Source organism: Lactuca virosa, chromosome 5, assembly GCF_052849685.1.
Source record: "Lactuca virosa cultivar CGN04683 chromosome 5, Lactuca_virosa_CGN04683_v6, whole genome shotgun sequence".
Lineage (NCBI taxonomy): Eukaryota > Viridiplantae > Streptophyta > Magnoliopsida > Asterales > Asteraceae > Lactuca > Lactuca virosa.
The window spans coordinates 351,009,653-351,035,825 of NC_136430.1; positions in this window are offsets into that span (position 1 = coordinate 351,009,653).

A 26,173-nucleotide genomic window follows, 5' to 3' on the forward strand; every position below is an offset into this window, starting at 1 on the left:
ATAGCTATGTGAAATAATGAGCTAGTTAAGACGCACTTTAGATAAGCTATGTTATATAGATGAAAGAATTAGTCTGGTTATATTGGCTATAAATAGTGTAATATTAGTATAGTCATTTATGGCTACGAGTGTGACAACGGGTAATAAGACCTAACGTAATTTATTCTATACTATTAACGCAAGTAAAGTTTTATACTTAGAAATGAATAAGGAATAACACTCAAGTCTTCGATGGATATATATCGTTGACAGACAAACACTATTCACTATACATAAGTAATGATTTAATACATTGCCACAAGATTTATGTATTAAGTATTTTTATGTACAAATGACACTCTAAATAGATAAAATATGAAAATACAATTACATGGATATAAACAACATCGAAAACGGATATCGTACACTAAAATTATGACCACTTTAAGAAAACAAATCATTAATATAACTGGTTTGTTTGTAAACAAACAAGTCATTAAGATAACTGATTTGTTTGTAAAAAACTCGGAGTATTTTTATCACGAAGTTATGGTCGTGTTACGAAATCAATCGAAGCGTGAAAACTACAAAAATAATTGAATAATAACTTCAAACATGTCTTTAATATAGTTCTGTCTTTCGTTCGAAAATTTTGATCACATATTTGGAATCACCACATTTGGGACATCTGATACTCAGAAAATTGGAATGTAGTCGTTTTTTGTCGGGATTTAGCACACGGATCGAGGTCGCGGCATGTGTCGCAACCACGATGGAGCAACTTGGCACCATGGGGTTTTAAAACTTGTTGTAATGACCCAAAAACCATTATGTTAGCGATGTTAGTTTTCTGTTACGCGAATATTAGTTTTTGTAACATCACTTTGGTTCTAAGAGAAAAGAATGAAAGAAATTTAATAAAAGGTTGTTAATTAATAGCTAAAAGAATTAATCGATATTTAAAAACATCAACATAAAAATACCACACTCCCCAAACAAGCATTCTTGTTGGGGCACGTCAATAATGTCTATAGCTGTAATAGACACTTTCTGAGTGGGTAACCCCCATAGGCTCCAAAAATTAATCTCACCTAAAATCTTGTCCAAAAGCTTTTCAAACTGTACAAAATCAATCAATATGGTTGTTTCAAAAGTTCGGTAGCTTTCGTATATATTCATAGTCATGGTGTCCAACCATAACTCTCCTAGTACCCAATGTGATGGATTAAGGCATATAGGAAAATATATTTGATTAAAAATAAAAAACAATTAGCATAATATGTATTTTTATTAAGTCGAAGGAAAGTACGACTATTATAAAATGCATTTTAATGAAATATGTTACTCGTTTGATCAACTTCAAGCCAATATTTACCCCGTCCAAAGGATCGAATTGATGTCCCACTACATGTGACGCCCACTCGTACAACCCAAATGCACCAAAAAAATGAACAAGACATAATTTTCCACCGACCATTAATCGACCTCCTCTCATTTCAAAGCCTTCACCAAATGTCTATGTGCTGAAATTATATTTAAATGTAAGACAACAAACTTATAAATTATTGTAATTTTAAAATTAAACAATATATTCTTACCATTTCATCTAAATAGTTGTTCTCTTTCTTATAAATTAGCAGATCTTCCCAAGAAAACACATAACATAACGGGTGTCACCCAACAAACATATAAATAGGCCTTGCCCAACAAACATATAAACAGTCCTCGACCAAGATGACATATAAATTAGCCTTGCCTACGAGTCTCGCCCAATAAAAATAATATCGGGCCTCGCCCAACATACATACAAACAACCATGTGTAACACACTTTTTCACTTATAGAAGTTAATACATATAAGCATTTGTTTATATAAAAATGAAAGTGAAAATATATTGCTTTTTAGCCGAAGTGTTCAACATGAAAGTTGTAGTAAATGTCGATACAAACGTGTCATTATAAAGGATGTTGAAAATAGAGTTCGTATGAAGAAGTTATGAATTTATGAAATTTGGTGAATTTATAAAAAAAACACCGCAATGAGGTCCCCTAAGTGTCATTGCGCGGTGGATTTAGTGCACCAACTTCTACAACATAACATTGCATGCAAGCGAGAAAGGATCAGTGGGACCCATGGTTACGGCGCGACCTTCTATAAGGCGCGACATGACAGAATTCCCGTATAAAAGGTTGGTCACCCTTCCTCATTTTGTTGACCCATTCTTTTTCAAAGAGTTTCTCTCCCTCTTTCTCTCTCTCTCTCTCTCTGTCTCTGTCTCTCTCACTCGAGCATTTTGGTCCCTTGAGCTGTTTGCACACCAACCTACCCAGTTTCTTCGAGATTGTTCAAGTGATTTTCTCACTATACTATATCTTATAGTATGTATCCTATGTATGTTAGGATGTTGTTATGATGTAGGGTGTTGTTAGGAAAGTAGCCTAGTTTAGTTAGTTGCATGTTGTGTTGAGCTGTTTGTTTGTTTGTATGTTATATATGTCGATATATCATGTTGTGAGTTGAGGGTGGTCCAACATTGTGCTGAAGGCCAACATATCCGGGTTGACCAACTTTATGTTGAATGCCAAAGGGGTGGACTAGCTTTATGTCGAAGGCCAAAGGGGTAGACTAGCTTTATGCTAAAGGCCAAAGAGGCGGACCAACTTTGTGTTGAAGGCCATTTTTTGTGTGCGTTGTATGTATATTATGATATGTGGTATTTTGGGGAATTCACTAAGCCTTGGCTTACAATTCCTTTCAGGTTGCTCCTCTAATTGTGGGAAGGCTCCAACATGACTGTACTCACATCAAATAAATAATTATGTTTTAAACTTCCTGTAACACCATGTTCTGAATCGTTTCCTAATTTCGGGTTGTGGCCCGAAGATCGGTTATCATCAGGCTTAGGGCCTTTAGGGGAAGAGAGCTCTAGACCCATTTGGGTGTGGGTAATGTAAAATATATGATCCGGGAGTTCGGTTTGTGTTTTGAAGCCAAGGGGTATATCGGTAAAGTATTAGTACGAGATTTTATTGAAATTGGATTTTAGTTCGGGAAGTTTTAAGAGAAGTATGAGTTGATAGAAGCGTATAGCTTCTCGTTACCTTTATGTGGATATAAGGATAGTCAGAAACGGACTTATAATGAAGAAGTTATGGCCTTCGAAAGATGGTAGAGTCTAAGGCTAACCCTAGTACGCGGGGTGTACATAAGGAGTACGCGGGGCGTACAAGGGAGAAGGATCGTGGCACCTTCGAGGAGTACGCTGAACGTAATGGGAGTACACATGGCGTACTCCAGTTTCATGCAAAACCTAATTTAAGGTCTTGGACCCTATTTAAGCTCCTTATGTCATCACATAACCCTAATATCTTCAGCCTCCATCCCCTATAAACCCTAGATTCGAACCCTAAGTGCATTTGGTGATTTTTGAGCTTGAAAAGTGATATGTAGGTGTTTTGTGGTGAAGAAGAAGAAGAGGAATACTTGGAGGAGTCGCTTGAGCTTGTAGATCCAATATTCTTCTCGTTTGCAAGCTTTCTAAGTTAAAAAGCTTATACCTTAATGATCATCTAGGTTGGATCTACATTATGGTGTTCCTTTGGCATTTTTGAGTCCTTTGATGTAAAGGTGAGCTTTTGATCTACTCCAGAAATAGTGGATGTTAGATCTAAGCTCCAATAAGGTCCCTTGTTCATAAAAATGGAAACTTTATGGAATATATTGGTCCATGCAAGAATTAAGACCCTTATTAAGCTCCTTTTTAAGTGTTGAGTCCCATTAAGGCATGTATGAGAGTAAAGTTGGCAACTTTATTGGTTAAGACCTTGCCTAGGAATCAGATCTATGTTTTGGACATCTTGACTTAACCCATTAAGAGCCTAATGTTGTTTTTATGGACTCTACCGAGCACGTTGGGCGTGCATGGAAGTACGCTCAACGTAATGTTGGATTTATGCATCAACCGGTTGTACATCATGCTTCAAGGCTGAGTACGCGGGGCGTACGTCGCAAGTACACAGGGTGTACTCCCCAGCTTAGCTGTTTTGAGCCTTTTTGAGTTTGGGCCTTGTTGGACCATTAGGCTTCTGATTTTGGGACATGGTTAGGCTGTGGGCTTTCTTGGTATTGGTCCCATGAGAGTTTTTAGGCCCAATTAGGAAGTTGGGCCATATTGGGCTTTGGGTTGCCATTTTGAGCTTTTTATGCAATTGGGTTGGGCCTTGGTTTTGGGCCAAGTAAGAAAAGGGTCAAATGTCTTTTACCCTTTAGGAAGTTGGTTTATGGAGTGGGCCTTAGATTTTGGGTTTCGGGATAATTATTGATTAAGATTTGTATTTGTTGTTAGTTGGCGCGAGGTTATCCGGTTCAATGACCCGAGCAATCTTTTGATTATCAGCGGACTGAGGTGAGTTTCCTCACTGTGTTTTGCGGGTCGAAGGCACCAATTTCCATCCCATGGCTTATTATGTTAGGATGTTAGATGTTTGCATGACTCTTGCATGTGTTATGTGTGATATGCTTATCGGGCAAGGCCCAATGCCGGGTGGCGCCGGATAACTGTATTGTTTGTTATTGTCTTTGTGATTATTGCATGTGTTCGTATGTTTATATGATATATGTATACCGGACAGGGTTCGATGCTAGGCGGGGCCTGATGACTGGTAGATCTGTATATCGAGAGGGGCTCGATGCCGGGTGGGGCCCGATGTCGGGTGGGACCCGGTGCCGGGCGAGGCCCGATGTGACATCCCCATTTTCACGGCCAGAAAAGACCGATTTTGTTTATGCTTTATAAAAATCAGAGTACCTCTTTTGATAAAAATGTTGCGGAATTTGTTCCCAGAAAAACATGATAAATACGTTATCAAAGCATTTCCGAAGAAATATATTTTTATTCATTTTAAAACCTTGGGATGTCATAGTCAATACAGAAACATAAGCATAAACAGAACTTACATTCATTATTACTAGTGATTTATATCTCCTTAATCTATCAGTGCAATGTAACTTCATATCGACACCTGTGATTCAAATAAACTGAGTGGGTCAGGTTGGGAAACCTGGTGAGTACATAGGGATTTCAATCCCACAATGTTATATCATATATATAATTTAGAACTCACAAAATATACAATTTCACTATATATAATAGCAACTCTTACCCCCACCCCGTTAATCCTCGCAACGAGACTATCCATACTCTCGGACCTTAAATTTTACCTCTTACTTAATCCATACTCTCGGATATAATCCATGCTCTCGTATCAATAATAGTGCCCATTCCATACTCTCGGATTAGGGACAAGTGTCTATGTGTAAATCCATTCTCCCGGATTAATGACGAATAACTACGTCCTATCCATACTCCCGGACCGAGGACGACTGTCTATGTCTTAATCCATACTCCCAGACTAATGACAGTTGGCTATGTCTGATCCATACTCTCGGACTAGGGACAATGACTATATCTAATCCATGCTCCTGGATCAATGACATATACTAAAGTTCTATTCTCTGAGTATAACTCACTCGTACTCGTAAGAAAATACTACCCAATATTCCCCATAATTAATTTAGGTTTACTCTTTTATCCTAAATCATCATATATAATCAGGTATGTTCTTTAACACGTACTTCAGGCAACATCAAATAACTCGCACATAAACATATATTTAATATTTCAATCAATACTTGTATTAAAATCATGTTCATGAAAGAGACTATGCACTCACTTGAAAAGGTGGTGACTCTGCACTTGAACAACACTTCGTTATCTCAAAATAATTTTTCCCTCGACAAAACCTAGTATCAATACCACTAGGGTTTAGTCTAACGTTAACCACGACTAATTAATAGTCTAGCTATTATTATTATTATATAAGCGTTAAACAACACTCTATATAACTCATAATAATAGCCCAAATAATTATTTTAAGGACCTAATAACATTACTATAATTATTTAAAAGCTATATTAAAAATATCATAGGCGTAGCTCACTTACAGCGGATTTTAAATAAAACCGGGCTTCGCTTGGAGCAGCGTTTCCGAAACCGAAAGACCCTTTTTCTCGGGACTCCGGGAGCCTCGGGGCTTCCCTCGGGTGCTAGGGGTTCACCTAGACTTTAGGGAGAGTTTAAAACCCTAGAGAGAGAAAGATCTTAGAGAGAGAGTGAAGAAAGGTGTGAAATTTTCGGAAGAGTTCGCACCCCTTTTATAGGCGCCAACAGCTCGGATTACGTTGGGCGTACCGAGGAGGTACGCTGGGCGTTCCTCGGATAAGGCTGCCAACTCGCACCAGCTGGCTCGCACTAGCGTCGGAAGGATAAGGCCGAAGGTACGCGGGGCGTACCAGACTTCGTACGCGGGGCGTAATGCGAGGGGCTACGTGGCGTGATCCGAAGCGAGGTCTGATCAGCAATGGACGTCATCGATCGAGCAACAGGCTTCGCAAATTCACTTTCCGACTTCTAAAAATCATAACTTTCTCATACGAGCTCTGTTTTTGACGTTCTTTATATCCACGCGTAGGCGGGAACGTACTCTACAACTTTCATTTAGACTTCGTCGGCTAATTTTGACTTTATTTTAAAAGTTATATTTTTAACAGGCCGGGACAGGATTGGTCCGTTAAAATTTCATAACTTCTTCATCCGACGTCCGTTTTCGTCTGTCTTTTTATCGTTATGCTACTATTAACGAGATCTTCGATTCTCGTTTAGGTTGTGTCGTCTAAAAACCGCTCGATCTAATATTCGAATTTCGGGTTGTACACTGCTAAGCCGATACTTCGAAAAATCATAACTTCCTCATACGAAGTCAGATTTGGGTGTTCTTTTTATGGACGCTCTTGGTTTAACGTTTTCTACGACTTTCGTTTAGATCGCTAAGGCTAAAACTCATTCTATCGTAAATTCACTATTTACGATTCCGGGTGTCGTGCCGGTTTTGCCGTAAAACTTCGACGTGTCATAACTTCTTCGTTATAACTCGGATTTCGGCGTTCTTTATATGTACGGAAACCTTGAGACATATTCTACAACATGGTTAAGATTATTTATTCACAATAATCTTTTGTCGAAAATTCGTTTTCGACCCCTATTATCTCTAAATTGACTAGCCCGGATCTACGGGCGTTACACCCGATGAATGGCGGGGGTCCGGTATGTGTTTATTATGTATGGTATGTGGTATTTTGGGGAACTCACTAAGCTTTGTGCTTACCATTTTTATGGTTATGGTTTCAGGTACTTCTGGTTCGAAAGGGAAAGGCCCGGCTTGATTGCAGCACATCCACCCATGTTTCCGCATTATGTTGATTTTAGGATTATACTCTGATAACTGTTTTCTTATAAAGTACATTTGAATATTTAGAAAATGGATAATGAATGTTGACTTAACGATAATTAACGTTTTGGTTGAATTAAAAATGAAATTTTTACCTCATACTTTTCGGGATGTTACAAGTTAGTATTAGAGCCTTGGTTTGAGGGATTCAGGCACACTCTCGGGTATGTCTGAACTCAAACTGAGGAATTGATAATCTTTTGAAAAAAATTGAGTTTTTAAAAGGATTTTGAAAAAAAAAGGAAAAAACTTCTAAAAGGATTCTACAAAGGCAAAGGGGGTGTGATACGTGCAATCAGCCGAACTCAAGTATGTGATTCCCAGAATACCCATACATGATGATGTCTTATATGATATGAATGTTTGCATGCTAGGATAAGGCTTGGGATACTTTTAGGAATTTCTTGATAGATTGTCCTGATGTGTGATGCCTTGTAGCCTAGGACGCACTGGATGTTATCAGTAATTGCTAAGTGTATGCTTTAAAAATTGTATACGATTAGGATCATATAGCCCTGGAATGATTGATTTGGCCTTATTAGTTGTTCCTTGTTTAGTTGTGGTCCTAGGGTAGAGTCTTATATTCGACAGTCTATTTGATCATGTATTGTGTATAGTTTGCATGCATAAGGCAACCGACAGTGAGAGTGGAAGTTCCTAGCATGAGTTTTAGTATGTGAGTTTGAATGTTCTTTGGTGATTCTATGGATTGGAGTGCTACTGCATGAATGTTGCTTGCTTTGTGCTTTGTGGAACTATTAAGTGATGTGAGTTATTTATTAAGTGAATATGTTAAGTCGCATGTGACAAAGGTTGAATAATCTCAGAGTGATGGATTCGACCCTATTGCGCAACTATCGTTTGAGTCTAACTGTTGTAGGGATGAGCCTTTTACTCGAACGATTATCTAAGCTTTTTGCATGTGATTGTACTCATGAGGTAGTTAACTGACGTTATGGGGAGTTCTTCAGCAGCTGATGGTAGGGTGAGGTCGGAAACCTAGGAAAGCCTAGCAAGTGATTCAGTGCGTTTAGTTGTGCTGTTTAGCGAGCATTTGGAGTATCAGTTGAGAAGGTGACTTAGAGGATTCGGGATGATTTTTGAGGAAAGTATGGATACATGTGGAATGTAGTATTGGCCCGAACTACTAAAAGCACAAGATCCATACTCGAATCGGGGAGAGTCTTGGAGAATCTAAGAAGCCTGTGGGATGAGGATTCTTGTATATGTTCTGATCATTTGCATGGTTGTTTTTCAGAATGGTAATGAGCACTCGGGAAGGAGGTTCAGGTTTGGGTTCAAGCTCAGGTGCAGGTAATACATGAATGTTGCTTGATTTGTGCGTTGTGGAACTATTAAGTGATGTGGGTTAGCTATTAAGTGAATATGTTAAGTCGCATGTGACAAAGGTTGAATAACCTCAGAGTGATGGATTCGACCCTATTGCGCAACTTTCGTTTGAGTCTAACCGTTGTAGGGATGAGCCTTTTACTCGAAGGATTATCTAAGCATTGTTGCATGTGATTGTACTCATGAGGTAGTTAACTGACGTTATGGGGAGTTCTTCAGCAGCTGATGACAGGGTGAGGTCGGAAACCTAGGAAAGCCTAGGAAATGCTTCAGTGCGTTTAGTTGCGTCGTTTAGCGAGCATTTGGAGTATCAGTTGAGAAGGTGACTTAGAGGATTCGGGATGATTCTTGAGGAAAGTATGGATACATGTGGAATGTAGTATTGACCCGTACTACTAAAAGCACAATATCTATACTCGAATCGGGGAGAGTCTTGGAGAATCTAGGAAGCCTGTGGGATGAGGATTCTTGTATATGTTCTGATCATTTGCATGGTTGTTTTTCAGAATGGTGATGAGCACTCAGGAAGGACGTTCGGGTTTGGGTTCAAGCTTAGGTGCAGGTACTGAGTCGATCAATGAGCAGATGCGGGAGTTCATCTCGTCGGAGATTACCAGAGTATTTTGGAGTGGACTCCTGTGATCTTTGGTTCGGTCAAGGACAGGATTTTGGAACTCTTGTATGGTCATCTCGGGGATTTTCAGACCGAGATTGTAGTAGGACAGTTGGGGGCCCCTCATGAGCTCAAGGCTTGTGGAGCTCTAGAATCCTGCGAGAAGGAGGATCCTACTGCTAGCTCTTTTCGTCAGGGATCGGAGGTGGGTTATTGATCATGCCTTCCGGGAGATAGATCCCATGATTGGATTATCACCGAGGTTTCACGATCTTTATACGAGGAGTTACTTACATCATTGATCGTGTCATTGATAAATTGGTCGTCATGTTTGAGGGTCGGATCTTGGCTGTTCAGGCGGTTGATGGGGCGATCGAGGTGACTCGGGAGCAGGATATTGGTTTGGAGAGGCGAATGGGGAAGAGGAAGCAGAATCATGGTCTGACTCGGCTAACAACATCTGAGCAGTTGAATGTTGTGATGTCTAGCGTTAGAGGGCCGAGAGGCCACGATGTTTACGCAAATGATGAAGGAGCATATGAGCGTGTGTGCGACAAGTCTAAATGTGGCAGGTGCGGATGGAAGGGCCACCTCCGCCAAGAATGCACCATGGAGGTAGAATTGTTTCATCGTTGTCATCAGCCTAGCCATAGCAGGGCGAATTGCCCACACTTAGTGGTTGGGGCAGATCGGGTTCCATTGCAGGTGCTTCGGCAGGAAGGGGAGGCCAGGATTTCACCAGATGCTATTGCGGGTATGTTATCTTTTGCTTTCCTCTTAATTATTATCAGTATTTATATTGCTTTGGAATCTTGTTTGGGTATGGGTAAGCATTATCTTTGGTTTAGTTCTCTATTATTTCCTAGGTTATATCATCAAGAATTGTTATATGTCATTTTGCATGCCAAGAGTCATTAATGGGTCGTATCTTGCTGAGCGGAATTTAATTTGTTCGGTTGTTGTTCCGGTTCTTTGATGGGGTCAATTCAGGGGTATCTTTTGGAAGGTCTATGGTCGGATCAGTTGGTTAGTTCATCAACAAATTCGAAGTTTGGATGTGATAGCATTTGTTCAGGTAGCATCAGCAGTCGTCTATGGCAGGACCTTTGGGTCCAATCTCTACCGTTGCTAGGGAAGGAGCGGTAGCAGGAACATAAAGGTGGAAACCGCAAGATTTTGTTTGGTCAATGGAAGTGCCAGGGGAATTTTATAATCGCAAGGGTTGAAGATGGTTAGAATTTAGAGATCCATCTTAGGATGGGAAGTTGGAGTGAAGATTCGCCAGCTCAGAGGAAGGGTTATGGTCTCTGTCACCAACAAAAAGGACTTATGGATTTGGTGTTGTATAATGGGAAGCGATTGGGGTTATCAGACATGCTGAGATTTCAAGGAGTATTCATCTGGATTTAAAGATTTGTGCGATCATCGAGATTGACTAGTAATGGAATGCTAGTATTGGTATGCGCAGGTCATCGGCGGTTCGAGTTATAAGAAGGTAAGATGAGTTGGGAATCCACCAAATTTTATGGGTTGGGAGAGTTTCGACGGATCCAAGTGGGGGAGAATCGTTTAGAATTCCAGAAGCTGAATCAGGTGTGAAACTAGGGTGATTTTCACATCCCAATCGTGAGGGAAGACGAATTAAGTGGTCGTATAGATTGAAGTTGTGTGAGTTGGGAGTTCAGGAAACTTCCACCAGCTTGTTGGCGTCTTATGTATGGTATAACAGGCATGTGGATGGATCCAAATTAAGGGTTGTGTTAGAGCCTCGTTGCTTGTTCTTGTTTGATGAAGGATTTGGGGTTAGAAACATGACCCGAACACATGATTGGGATTCAGTTGGATGCGGGTTCGACTCAGGATGATTGGGGTTGATATGGTATAGGTGTGGTAAGACCATGGATGGTAACCATGGCGGGATAGACGTGTTGTAAGACTGTGGGGTGGCCGTAGCATTCACTGGATTGGCAGACAGTATGGAAGTATTGTAATTCGGAGATGGGATCGTAGCCTTCACTAGATTGAGGTAGACCATCGTTGGGGTGGTCGTGAGTATTAAGGAGGATCAGCTCGAGCCTTGGGCAAGGCGGATAGTGGGGTCGGAGGGCATCTCTCTGTTATGAGAGGAGGACCATTGGGGTCCGAGGCGAGGCTGGGCATGTGTAGCTCTCGATGGGGGTGAGACCCTTGGGTGTGGCCCGTTCGTTGGTATAAACTGGGTGAGACCCGTAGGCGATATGGCATAGGTGTGGTAAGACCATGGATGGTAACCATGGCGGGATAGACGTGTTGTAAGACTGCAGGGTGGCCGTAGCATTCACTGGATTGGCAGACAGTATGGAAGTATTGTAATTCGGAGATGGGATCGTAGCCTTCACTAGATTGAGGTAGACCATCGTTGGGGTGGTCGTGAGTATTAAGGAGGATCAGCTCGAGCCTTGGGCAAGGCGGATAGTGGGGTCGGAGGGCATCTCTCTGTTATGAGAGGAGGACCATTGGGGTCCGAGGCGAGGCTGGGCATGTGTAGCTCTCGATGGGGGTGAGACCCTTGGGTGTGGCCCGTTCGTTGGTATAAACTGGGTGAGACCCGTAGGCGAGGCTCGTATGATTATGGTAATGCATATGAGACCTGTTAGAGACCGGTTGGGTCAAGGAATTGGATTATGGTTTTATTAGGATGATTATGTAGCTAGGGAGTAGCATAGTGTGGTGCATAGGCGAGGGTAGCCTTATCGGTTGGACTCTCAGGAACCTGGTGGCTGAACCAGGTGTGAGACTGGTAGTCTCAGCAGTGGATTGGGGATTTTTATATCCCAGTTTAGTGAATGGATGTAGTGAATCAGAATATTCCGGGTGCAATGCAAGTGTAAATCCTTGGATCTCAGGTTATGAGTTATGTACCAAGTTGGCTTTTGCTCGAGACTCGCGTTGGGAGTTGATGGTGTATATATATGCAAGATCTTTCCCTTAAAACGTTATGGATTAAGTATTTTGTATGTCGGGTTATTAGTTGAAAATTTTGGAATCAGAAGGATGTTTTCAGTATTGATGATAGAAAAAGACTTTGTGATTGTGTTTCAAATTGGTTCCACCTGTGTGGAGGTTAGGCAAGTTGCGGGGCTTCAGACTTATAACAGTAATGTGTTGGATCGACAATTATGGGATCAGTGATTTGATCAGAACTAGAGGGTTTTGTTCGGAATGTTGGTTCCCGGGAGGGTGGTAAGGAGTGATTTCGAGGACGATATCTAATTTAAGTGGGAGAGAGTTATAACACCATGTTCCGAATAGTTTCCTAATTCGGGGCTGTGGCCCGAAGATCGGTTATCATCAGGCTTAGGGACTTTTGGGGAAGAGAGATTTAGACCCATTCGGGTGTGGGTAATGTAAAATAGATTATCCGGGAGTTCAGTTTGTGTTTCAGAGCCGAGGGGTATATCAGTAAAGTGTCAGTACAGGCTTTTAAGGAAATTGGATTTTAGTTAGGGAAGTATTAAGGCAAGTATGAGTTGATAGAAACGTAGGACTTCTCGTTACCTTTCCGTGGATATAAGAATCGTCGGAAACAGGCTTATAATGAAGAAGTTATGGCATTCGGGAGATGGTAGGGTTTAAGGATAACCCTAGTACGCGGGGGGTACATAGGGTTATCCTTAAACCTAGGGAGAAGGATCACGGAACCTTGGAGGTGTACGTTGAGCGTAATGGGAGTACACACGGCGTACTCCAGTTTCATGCAAACCCTAATTTAGGGTCTTGGACCCTATTTAAGCTCCTTATCTCATCACTTAACCCTAATATTTTCAGCATACATCCCTTTTAAACCCTAGATTCGAACCCTAAATGCATTTGGTGATTTTTGAGTTTGAAAAGTGATTTGTGGGTGTTTTGTGGTGAAGAAGAAGAAGAGGGATACTTAGAGGAGTGGCTTGAGCTTGTAGATCCATGAGTATCTTCTCATTTGCAAGCTTTCTAATGTGAAAAGCTTATACCTTGATGATCATCTAGGTTGGATCTACTTTATGGTGCTCCTTTGGAATTTTTGAGTCCTTTGATGTAAAGGTGAGCTTTTGATCTACTCCAGAAGTAGTGAATGTTAGATCTAAGCTCCAATAAGGTCCCTTGTTCATAAAAATGAAAATTTTATGGAATATATTGGTCCATGCAAGTATTAAGACCCTTATTAAGCACCTTTTTAAGTATTGAGTCCCATTAAGGCATGTATGAGAGTAAAGTTGGCAACTTTGTTGGTTAATACCTTGCCTAGGAATCAGATCTATGTTTTGGACATCTTGACTTAACCCATTAAGAGCCTAATGTTGTTTTTATGGACTCTGCCAAGTACGTTAGGCGTACATAGGAGTACGCTTAACATAATGTTGGATTTATGCATCAACTAGTCGGAGATTACCAGAGTATTTTGGAGTGGACTCCTGTGATCTTTGGTTCGGTCAAGGACAGGATTTTGGAACTCTTGTATGGTCATCTCGGGGATTTTCAGACCGAGATTGTAGTAGGACAGTTGGGGGCCCCTCATGAGCTCAAGGCTTGTAGAGCTCTAGAATCCTGCGAGAAGGAGGATCCTACTGCTAGCTCTTTTCGTCAGGGATCGGAGGTGGGTTATTGATCATGCCTTCCGGGAGATGGATCCCATGATTGGATTATCATCGAGGTTTCACGATCTTTATGCGAGGAGTTACTTACATCATTGATCGTGTCATTGATAAATTGGTCGTCATGTTTGAGGGTCGGATCTTGGCTGTTCAGGCGGTTGATGGGGCGATCGAGGTGACTCGGGAGCAGGATATTGGTTTGGAGAGGCGAATGGGGAAGAGGAAGCAGAATCATGGTCCGACTCGGCTAACAACATCTGAGCAGTTGAATGTTGTGATGTCTAGCGTTAGAGGGCCGAGAGGCCACGATGTTTACGCAAATGATGAAGGAGCACATGAGCGTGTGTGCGACAAGTCTAAATGTGGCAGGTGCGGATGGAAGGGCCACCTCCGCCAAGAATGCACCATGGAGGTAGAATTGTTTCATCGTTGTCATCAGCCTAGCCATAGCAGGGCGAATTGCCCACACTTAGTGGTTGGGGCAGATCGGGTTCCATTGCAGGTGCTTCGGCAGGAAGGGGAGGCCAGGATTTCACCAGATGCTATTGCGGGTATGTTATCTTTTGGTTTCCTCTTAATTATTATCAGTATTTATATTGCTTTGGAATCTTGTTTGGGTATGGGTAAGCATTATCTTTGGTTTAGTTCTCTATTATTTCCTAGGTTATATCATCAAGAATTGTTATATGTCATTTTGCATGCCAAGAGTCATTAATGGGTCGTATCTTGCTGAGCGGAATTTAATTTGTTCGGTTGTTGTTCCGGTTCTTTGATGGGGTCAATTCAGGGGTATCTTTTGGAAGGTCTATGGTCGGATCAGTTGGTTAGTTCATCAACGAATTCGAAGTTTGGATGTGATAGCATTTGTTCAGGTAGCATCAGCAGTCGTCTATGGCAGGACCTTTGGGTCCAATCTCTACCGTTGCTAGGGAAGGAGCGGTAGCAGGAACATAAAGGTGGAAACCGCAAGATTTTGTTTGGTCAATGGAAGTGCCAGGGGAATTTTATAATCGCAAGGGTTGAAGATGGTTAGAATTTAGAGATCCATCTTAGGATGGGAAGTTGGAGTGAAGATTCGCCAGCTCAGAGGAAGGGTTATGGTCTCTGTCACCAACAAAAAGGACTTATGGATTTGGTGTTGTATAATGGGAAGCGATTGGGGTTATCAGACATGCTGAGATTTCAAGGAGTATTCATCTGGATTTAAAGATTTGTGCGATCATCGAGATTGACTAGTAATGGAATGCTAGTATTGGTAAGCGCAGGTCGTCGGCGGTTCGAGTTATAAGAAGGTAAGATGAGTTGGGAATCCACCAAATTTTATGGGTTGGGAGAGTTTCGACGGATCCAAGTGGGGGAGAATCGTTTAGAATTCCAGAAGCTGAATCAGGTGTGAAACTAGGGTGATTTTCACATCCCAATCGTGAGGGAAGACGAATTAAGTGGTCGTATAGATTGAAGTTGTGTGAGTTGGGAGTTCAGGAAACTTCCACCAGCTTGTTGGCGTCTTATATATGGTATAACAGGCATGTGGATGGATCCAGATTAAGGGTTGTGTTAGAGCCTCGTTGCTTGTTCTTGTTTGATGAAGGATTTGGGGTTAGAAACATGACCCGAACACATGATTGGGATTCAGTTGGATGCGGGTTCGACTCAGGATGATTGGGGTTGATATGGTATAGGTGTGGTAAGACCATGGATGGTAACCATGGCGGGATAGACGTGTTGTAAGACTGCGGGGTGGCCGTAGCATTCACTGGATTGGCAGACAGTATGGAAGTATTGTAATTCGGAGATGGGATCGTAGCCTTCACTAGATTGAGGTAGACCATCGTTGGGGTGGTCGTGAGTATTAAGGAGGATCAGCTCGAGCCTTGGGCAAGGCGGATAGTGGGGTCGGAGGGCATCTCTCTGTTATGAGAGGAGGACCATTGGGGTCCGAGGCGAGGCTGGGCATGTGTAGCTCTCAATGGGGGTGAGACCCTTGGGTGTGGCCCGTTCGTTGGTATAAACTGGGTGAGACCCGTAGGCGAGGCTCGTATGATTATGGTAATGCATGTGAGACCTGTTAGAGACCGGTTGGGTCAAGGAATTGGATTATGGTTTTATTAGGATGATTATGTAGCTAGGGAGTAGCATAGTGTGGTGCATATGTGAGGGTAGCCTTATCGGTTGGACTCTCAGGAACCTGGTGGCTGAACCAGGTGTGAGACTGGTAGTCTCAGCGGTGGATTGGGGATTTTTATATCCCAGTTTAGTGAATGGATGTAGTGAATCAGAATATTCCGGGTGCAATGCAAGTGTAAATCCTTGGATCTCAGGTTATGAGTTATGTACCGAGTTGGCTTTTGCTCGAGACTCGCGTTGGGAGTTGATGGTGTATATATATGCAAGATCTTTCCCTTAAAACGTTATGGATTAAGTATTTTGTATGTCGGGTTATTAGTTGAAAATTTTGGAATCAGAAGGATGTTTTCAGTATTGATGATAGAAAAAGACTTTGTGATTGTGTTTCAAATTGGTTCCACCTGTGTGGAGGTTAGGCAAGTTGCGGGGCTTCAGAATTATAACAGTAATGTGTTGGATCGACAATTATGGGATCAGTGATTTGATCAGAACTAGAGGGTTTTGTTCGGAATGTTGGTTCCCGGGAGGGTGGTAAGGAGTGATTTCGAGGACGATATCTAATTTAAGTGGGGGAGAGTTATAACACCCTGTTCCGAATAGTTTCCTAATTCGGGGCTGTGGCCCGAAGATCGGTTATCATCAGGCTTAGGGACTTTTGGGGAAGAGAGATTTAGACCCATTCGGGTGTGGGTAATGTAAAATAGATGATCCGGGAGTTCAGTTTGTGTTTTAGAGCCAAAGGGTATATCGGTAAAGTGTCAGTACAGGCTTTTACGGAAATTGGATTTTAGTTAGGGAAGTATTAAGGCAAGTATGAGTTGATAGAAACGTAGGACTTCTCGTTACCTTTCCGTGGATATAAGAATCGTCGGAAACAGGCTTATAATGAAGAAGTTATGGCATTCGGGAGATGGTAGGGTTTAAGGATAACCCTAGTACGCGGGGGGTACATAGGGTTATCCTTAAACCTAGGGAGAAGGATCACGGAACCTTGGAGGTGTACGTTGAGCGTAATGGGAGTACACACGGCGTACTCCAGTTTCATGCAAACCCTAATTTAGGGTCTTGGACCCTATTTAAGCTCCTTATCTCATCACTTAACCCTAATATTTTCAGCATACATCCCTTTTAAACCCTAGATTCGAACCCTAAGTGCATTTGGTGATTTTTGAGTTTGAAAAGTGATTTGTGGGTGTTTTGTGGTGAAGAAGAAGAAGAGGGATACTTAGAGGAGTGGCTTGAGCTTGTAGATCCATGAGTATCTTCTCATTTGCAAGCTTTCTAATGTGAAAAGCTTATACCTTGATGATCATCTAGGTTGGATCTACTTTATGGTGCTCCTTTGGAATTTTTGAGTCCTTTGATGTAAAGGTGAGCTTTTGATCTACTCCAGAAGTAGTGAATGTTAGATCTAAGCTCCAATAAGGTCCCTTGTTCATAAAAATGAAAATTTTATGGAATATATTGGTCCATGCAAGTATTAAGACCCTTATTAAGCACCTTTTTAAGTATTGAGTCCCATTAAGGCATGTATGAGAGTAAAGTTGGCAACTTTGTTGGTTAATACCTTGCCTAGGAATCAGATCTATGTTTTGGACATCTTGACTTAACCCATTAAGAGCCTAATGTTGTTTTTATGGACTCTGCCAAGTACGTTAGGCGTACATAGGAGTACGCTTAACGTAATGTTGGATTTATGCATCAACTAGTTGTACATCGTGCTTCAAGGTTGAGTACACGAGGCGTATGTCTCGAGTACACAAGGCGTACTCCCTAGTTCAGCTATTTCGGGCCTTTTTGAGTTTGGGCCTTGTTCGGCCATTAGGCTTCTGATTTTAGGTCATGGTTTGGTTGTGGGCTTTCTTGGTATTGGTCCCATGAGAGTTTTTAGGCCCATATAGGAAGTTGGGTCATATTGGGCTTTAGGTTGCCATTTTGGGCTTTTTGTGCAATTGGGTTGGGCCTTGGTTTTGGGCCAAGTAAGAAAAGGGTAAAATGGTCTTTTACCCTTTAGGAAGTTGGTTTATGGAGTGGGCCTCAGATTTTGGGTTTCGGGATGATTATTGATTAAGATTTGTATTTGTTGTTAGTTGGCGCGAGGTTATTCGGTTGAGCGACCCGAGTAGTCATTTGATTATCAGCGGACTGAGGTGAGTTTCCTCACTGTGTTTAGCGGTTCGAAGGCACCAATACCGGACCATGATTTATTATGTGAGGATGCTAGATGTCTGTGTGACTCTTGCATGTGTTATGTCTGGTATGGTTACCGGGCAAGGCCCAATGTCAGGCGGGGCCCGATGGCTATAATGTATGCTATTGTCTTTGTGATTATCGCATGTGGTTATATGATTATATGTTATATGTATACCGGGCGGGGCTCGATGCCAGGCGCGGCCTCATGACTGGAAGATTCGTATATCGAGTGGGGCCCGATGCCGGGCGGGACGCGATGCCTGGCGAGGCCCGATGAAGGGCGGGGGCCTAGTATGTGTTTATTATGTATGGTATGTAGTATTTTGGGGAACTCACTAAGCTTTTTGTCTACGGTTTTTATGTTTATGATTTCAGGTACTTCCAGTTCGAAAGGGAAAGGCTCGGCTTGATCGCAGTGCATCCACCCATGTTTCCACATTATGATGATTTTGGGATGTACTCTAATAACTGTTTTCTTATAAAGTACCTTTGAATATTTCGAAAAAGGATAATGAATGTTGACTTAAAGATAATTAAAGTTTTGGTTGAATTAAAAATAAAAGTTTTACCTCATAATTTTCGGGACGTTAGACTTGCGCTAAGCTTGTTGAGTTTTTATTCAAAATAGTCAAATTATAAACACTAAATTAGACGTAATTAACAATGGAATCATTCTTGTTTGAATAAACAAAAACAATTTTACACCCACCAATGATCATTTTGTAAGAACTTAGAAAGATTAAACAAACCCAAAAAAAAAAACGATACAACCTTTGAAGACTTTGGTCCCTTATGGAAATTAGGAAGTTGATGAAGATGTCTTTAACTCCAAAAGAGAAGTTTTCTATAATGTATCCACCAAGCAAGCTTTTCACCACCAAAATATGCTAGTAAACACTTGTTATAAAGTTGTTCTTAAGTTTTAAGACTTATACCAAATAAGTCCTTAAGAGAAGAAACTTTAAGCACTTATTCTAAACATCATATGGAAAAAGAAGAGAAGAGGGAGAGTGCGAAAAACTCACGACATTTGGCAGCCCTAAAGATGAGAAGAGAACTGAGTAAAACCTATGCATTGAGTCTTACTTTTATGTCTTCACTTAAGTACAAAAGGTAGACATAAAATAATACAAGCATGGAGGTTTCTTACAAGCATGCCATAAAGTAAAAAAAAAAAGGCATGTCCCTCCGCTCTAGAAGAAATTTTCGGCCATGTAATAGTAAGGAGACAAAATCCAAGTGTTCATTACTTTATGCAAACTAAATAGTTAGAGATGTAACCAATTGGTTACTCTAAGTGACCAAAAAGTTGTACACAACATTATTATTCATACAATATGATTTTAAGCTAGTTTTTGTTCTCTTTTATTATTGTTTTCTAGAAACAATAATTTTCGATATATTGGTAAATTATTATTGCCCAAAATAATGTTTTTCCAATTAAATACAAGTGTTGATGTTTATTAATAATCAAATTACTCTAATAAATAATCAATTAATGGTAACTTGATATAAGGTGTGACCCTATAGGATCATATGTTATTAGCAATATCATTACATAATAACTCTTGGGCATACAAGATCTTTCAAAACTCTCTTTTATGTTTAATGAATGTAATACTATGATCTTTTAATGAAAAAGGGGTTTTGGAGTTATTTTATTTATGTTTTAAAAATGAAACATTTTGGTTGAAAATTGGGAAGTTACACCATGAAAGAGTCACAAAAACAACATGCGTATAACATCCTACATAGTATAGTGAGAAGACTCACCTCATAGTTAAAGCATATGAACATTATAGCTCACAAGAAACGTAAAGGTTGGTACTAAAAACCACCTAAAAATTAAATGAAAGGTAAAATCTCAGTTTATGACTTAAAACCCTGAAGTTTGACCTAAAGTCAAACTTAATCAAATGGTCAAAAGTCAAGAACTTTGTCAAACATGTAAGAACCCAAAATTTAGAGAGATATAACTTTTCGTCAACTATTAACCAAAAGGGAAAAGTGGTCATTTAGAAGAATTATAAGATCTTATGAAGTTGTGAACTCATGAAAATGGCTAAGATGAGTTTAAGTCATTTAGATGAGGTTAGATGCATTTTGGTCAAAAGGGTAAAATGGGAAATTTTATGCTTTTAGGCTAACTTTGTGACTTAACATATTAAGACTCATATTAGGTTAGTGATAAATGACATAACAGAGCTGTAGAACATATCCCATCCTTCATGTGGATATAGAGATCATAGAAAACGAGTTAGAAATGAAGAAGTTATGCGCATTAGAAGATTGAAAGAAAATCATCCCAAGGTTGGAATGAAATTAGCAATGCACCTTAATGATTTGCAGCCACCGCGACATGGCGAAGGCTTTTCCACGACACGGTGAGGGTGACGAGGTTTCAAACAAGACTTCTCGCCGTAAGTGGAAGGCAACATAATTTTTACCACAACATGGTATGTGGATACCACGGAGCGGTGGCCAAAGTAGATTGTTATGCAAAAAAGGCTCCACGACTTGGAAAGAGGATGACCGCAACTAACCTAAGCGCACCACGATGTGGTAAACACATTATCGCGATGTGGTTACGAGGTCAGAACACAAATTTAATAGAGTTAAGAGCTAATTTTCGATCATTTCTTTGGGAGATCGATTGGATAGCTTAGAGGTGGCAATTTTGATTTTGTGCCAATAGAAGCTAGAGATGGTGGATTGCAAGGACTATCATCATCTCTCCATTAAGGTAAAGATTTTTGCATTTATTAAACCTTTAAGATTTAATGGTGAATAATTTAGTTTGGGTAAAATGGCTGAATTGATCAGCATATAGCTTAAGTATGATTCTATTGATAGTTTCTAAAAGCCTTAATCAAGCTTTGGAAGTGATTTCCATGGTTAAATAAATCCATTAAGAGTTAGGGTTTGAAACCCTAACTAGTGAGGATTATGATTGATGTATTAGCGATTAGGGGATAATGAATTAGGTAGTAGGGGATGCTTAATTCATTGGTTGGAGTAGGTTAAGAGGTAGAAATTTAGAAGACAAAATTATGATCCCTTAACTAGTCATTTTGAAAAAGAGAGTCGTTAAGCTCTTAATAGGCTAAAGCCTAAGAGCAAAGAACAAGGAGAAAGATGCATCAATGGAAGAATTAAAGAAAAAGGGGTAGTTAGTCTTCACTAACTAACAATGCGAGTTACAGCTCTCATTCTCTCTTTAGATAATGTTTACATATTTATATGCATGTAAGTTTAAATGTATTGTCATTAGATAAAATGCCTACATGTTATGAAATGAAGGTAATGATAAATATACGTCTCTAATCATGTATCTGAGCATGTACGTATATCCAGAGTATGTATGATACTATACGTTTAAAATCATGTATCTGAGCATGTACGTATATTTAGAGTATATATGTGTTGTGGAAAAGATAAAGTATGTACGTGGAGTTGAGTACAAAGTATGTCTGCAAAGATGACAATGGTATTGTGTAGAATACCTATATGTGTGAGATGAAGATAGAGATTAAGTACTTAAAGAGTTAAATTCTAGATGAGTAGAGAATATCTCATGATGAGATAAAGAGATACAATGTCCGTGGGACAGGTGTTATGAAAGACTATGGTGAGACCATAGCATATATAAAGGAGATTTTGATAAGGATAGAAATATGATTTCTTTTAGGAATAAGATTATGATTCCTTTGGGAATATAGATATATGATTCTTGTAGGAATGAGATTATGATGATTAGAAGATGTAGAGGAAGGGTTCCATGAGTGGAACAAGATGAGAGAGTTCATTGAAACAACTTAGATATGACCTATGAGGGATTAAGTGTAACACATCTGTAGGGATTCAAAAGAAGAAGAATGTTTAAGGATCCATGAGAGATCAAAATATAGGGGAACAAGTCTAGATGAGTGTTCCCGGTTACATTAATGGGATGTTGTTTCCCTTAGATGATATATGAGAGTAACACTTAAGAAGTTTAGAATAATGAGGTATATGTGAGAAGAGTGTGAGGATTCATGCTAAGAGTAAGTGGTGTAAGAAGAGCATGTGTAGGGCATGAGAAGAGCAGAGAGATATGTTAAGATAAGAGTAAGGGACAAGAAAAGAGATGAAGTGTGAAGAGTATGAGAGAGGTAAAGATAGAGAAGAACAAAGAATGTGAAGGATGTGAGATGAGATGATGAGAAGTGAGGATATAATATGAACTGAGTATGAGATGAGCCTGAGAAGAGACTAAGAAAGAGTATGTGATGAGAAGGAAATATCAGAATAGAAGAGAAACTAAAGAGAAAGAAAATTTGAGTAAGTTAAGAGGAATAAGATGTTAGACTTATAGTGTATGAGAAATAAGAGAAGAATGTTAGAATATGTAAAGAAAGAAAAAAAGAAGAAGAATATGATTACATGAAAATAAATTGAATATAACTCACTAGACCTATGGTGTGATGTTGTAGATACTTTTGATATTTTGTAGGTTCAGGTGTTAGCCGTTATACGAGAGGAAGTAGGAGCACAAGGAATTTGATTATGAGTAGTTTTATTTCTTTTTATGTTACGTGTTGCTTTAAATTATGATTATGATTTTTATTGTAAACCCGAATATTGCCTGGGATGTAAATTGTTTTGATTTAATAGAATTCTGCATTTTTTAGTAAACTATCTTAATTCCATAGATAATTAGATGAGAAAATTTTGTTTTGTTACAAAAAAAGGTGCCTCGGGCCTCATAACCCCGTGCCCACTAAATGAGAAAACAGTCGGGTTTCTCAACTTAAACAGGCACATTCTAGATAATTTAGAAAGGTGCACCGCACGTGGGAAAAACATGTTGCGCCTATGTCATATTCATAAGGAAAATGACTTATTCCATTAAGTCAATCCCCTACAATTCCAGATCTGGTCCTTAACAATGTACTAATGGATGAAGTTTCCAACTTTATTGTAACACTGGTGTTTCTAGCATAGGCATTAATATTAAGGTGATAGTCTAGGTTAACCTTTGTAACTCATTTTGAAGAAATGAAAAAGGAATTATGTGAATTCTATGTGTTTTATGCTTAATTACTAGGAGTTAATTAATTAAGAATAAAAATGAGCGTAAAAAATAAATATTAGATAAAGCCGATATCTATTAAGAAAGTTGTAGTGGTCGTGACAAGGATTACGGATATATAAAGAATACCAAAATCCGAGTTATAACGAAGAAGTTATGACATGTCGAAGTTTCACGACAAAACCGGCACGGTGCTGAATGTCGTAAAATGTGAGTTTTCGATAAACTACTTTTTAGCCTTAGTGATCTAAACGAAACTTGTAGTGTTCGTTAAACCGAGAGTATGTATAAAAAGAACGCCCAAATCTGACTTCGTATGAGGAAGTTATGATTTTTCGAATTTTCAGCTTAGCAGTAGACAGCTAAAAACTCGAATTTTAGATCGAGTGATTTTTAGCCGACACGACCTAAACGAGAATCGAAGGTCTCGTCATTAGTAGCACAACGGTAAAAAGACAGAAGAAAACGGACGTCGGATGAAGAAGTTATGAATTTTTAACGGATTTCCTGTCCCGGTCTGTTAAAAATAATAATATAAAAATTAAAGTCAAAATTAGCCGACGAAGTCTAAACGAAAGTTGTAGAGCGTAATTTTACCTACGCGTGCATATAAAGAACGTCAAAAACGGAGCTCGTATGCGAAAGTTATGGATTTTAGAAGTTTTTGCACAAAAACCGAGAAAATTCGCATAGGTGGCTTCGATCACGTCACCTTCGCTTAGAACGTGCCACGTGTCCGAAATTAGTGAGTCATGCGAGCCACGTGTCCGAACTGCTGAGTCATCCGATCTCGTGAGCTGATCCGAAGTGGTCCACTGAGAAGGCGACACGTACCCTTTAGCACATGTCAGAACCCTCGCATGAAGCCACAGATGCCCCTACTTCGGACCTAGACCTCGGTCCAATCACAAGAGGCCAGCAACCCTTCACATGCGCAGCCATGTGCGAGCCCTCCCTGCGAGCCCTCGGATCAGCACCACCTGGAGGCTTCTCAGCCGTCCGATCAGAAGCTCCTCCCTATAAATAGAAGGCTGTGAGCCTTCTCGGATACATTTAGAAAATCACCATCTTTCACCCCTTTCTTCATATTTTCTTCATCTTAACATCCCCCAAAGCCCCGGTATCGATTATAACCCCCGGAATACGCCACGAAGTGCCCATGAAGCCCGGAAAATTTATCTTTTTGGTTTCGAAGCCCGACCTTCGCAGAGCCCGGTTTCTCAATAAAACTCTCAGTTTTATTAGAAACGATCGTTTTAGGAAACGAATTGCTGCCCGATTTTCATCAAAACATGTGAGTGTGTAGTTACTTTCACTTTACACATAGATATGAAGTATTTACCTTAAAATACGTGTTATGTGTAAATATGTTAATTGTTTATTTGAGGTGACTGTTGAATAGATGTTTTATACAAGTTTTAAACTGTATATGTATTTTATCTACAAATATGTTGGGTAGAACATAGGTAGACAAAATAGTCGGTGGGTGTTAAAATGATGAGAGGCCTCGGTGTCGGTGTCGGTGTTGTTGTTGTTGTTATCGGTGAAGTCGTCTAACGGAGTATAGATGACGACCACGGACCTTTCTAGACAGTCCAGTGGCACACTAGCAGGTTCGCAACTTGTAGGTGTTGATGAACTAAATGTTCATTGGTGTACTCCAATCCCCCTCATGGTTGCCTTTAGGACACGTATGGCTGAGGAGTCCCCTTAGCAGTAGTGTCCAACCCGATGATATTCCTTAGGCTAAGTCCCTTGTGTTAGGTGTTTAGGGACGTAAAGTGAGGACAACGGGAATGGGTAATCAGGGTTATTGTTGATTGGTGAACTTAATAAGTTATTATTATTGTGGGTTGAAAACCCTATATGCTCACCAGGCTCCCAAGCCTGACCCACTCAGCTTTTTATGATTATAGGTAGTGGACCCCGAGCATAGTCGGAGGATGATGCGAGATTTTTGGATTATAGGCCAGTAGTTGTAAATAACTGTTGAAAGGCTTATAATGTCTTGTTTATGCTTTTGATCTGTATCGGAACATGACATCCCGAGGTTTTGATATATATATGGAAAATATATATACCTTCTTAAAGAAGGGTTTTGATAAACTTTTATCATGTTTTATTTTGGGGACCTATTCCGCAACATCTTTTGAAAAGATTTCTCTGATTTTATTTTAAAAAGCATAAATTAAATCGGTCTTTTCTGACCGAGAAATTAGGGGATGTCACAGTTGGTATCAGAGCATTAGTTTAAGCGAACTAAGAAATTATAGGATTTCTAGACTTAAACTTAGAATGCTAAGTGATGATTGTGAGATGAGTGTCTACCATATTTTAGACACGAGCACTAGTTTATTTTTGGAAAGATGCCTAAAATGCTTTTATGTGCTAAATGCTATATTTTTGCCATATATGCCATTAATTGTTCGGATCTATGGTCTGTTGCCGACCGGATCTGGAAACCTTATGTGTGTAGGATTCTAAGCGTACGATTACGATATTAGAACTAACATGTAAACATTTCGGAGTGATAAGGGAATTTAAATACCTATCGAGGATAAAGACCTAAATTCGCCTTATTCAGTATATAGATTGTAATGGCAAGAACTCGAAGTGGGGCGGGAAATGCAAACAGAAACCAACAACCTCAACCCCAAGTGGTGGAACAGGTGCCTATAGTAGGAGCTGCACCAGAACCCATCACCATGGCTGGAGTACGAACTATGATTCAGACCATGATGGCTGAACAAAGGGAGGAATTGAGGCAAATGTTGCTTAACAACAGGGATGAACCTTCAGTTCCTGTTGAATAACGTGAATTGAACGACGATCGATCTGAAGAAGGAAACAACAGCAGATCTGTTGGTCATAGTGAGCCGCT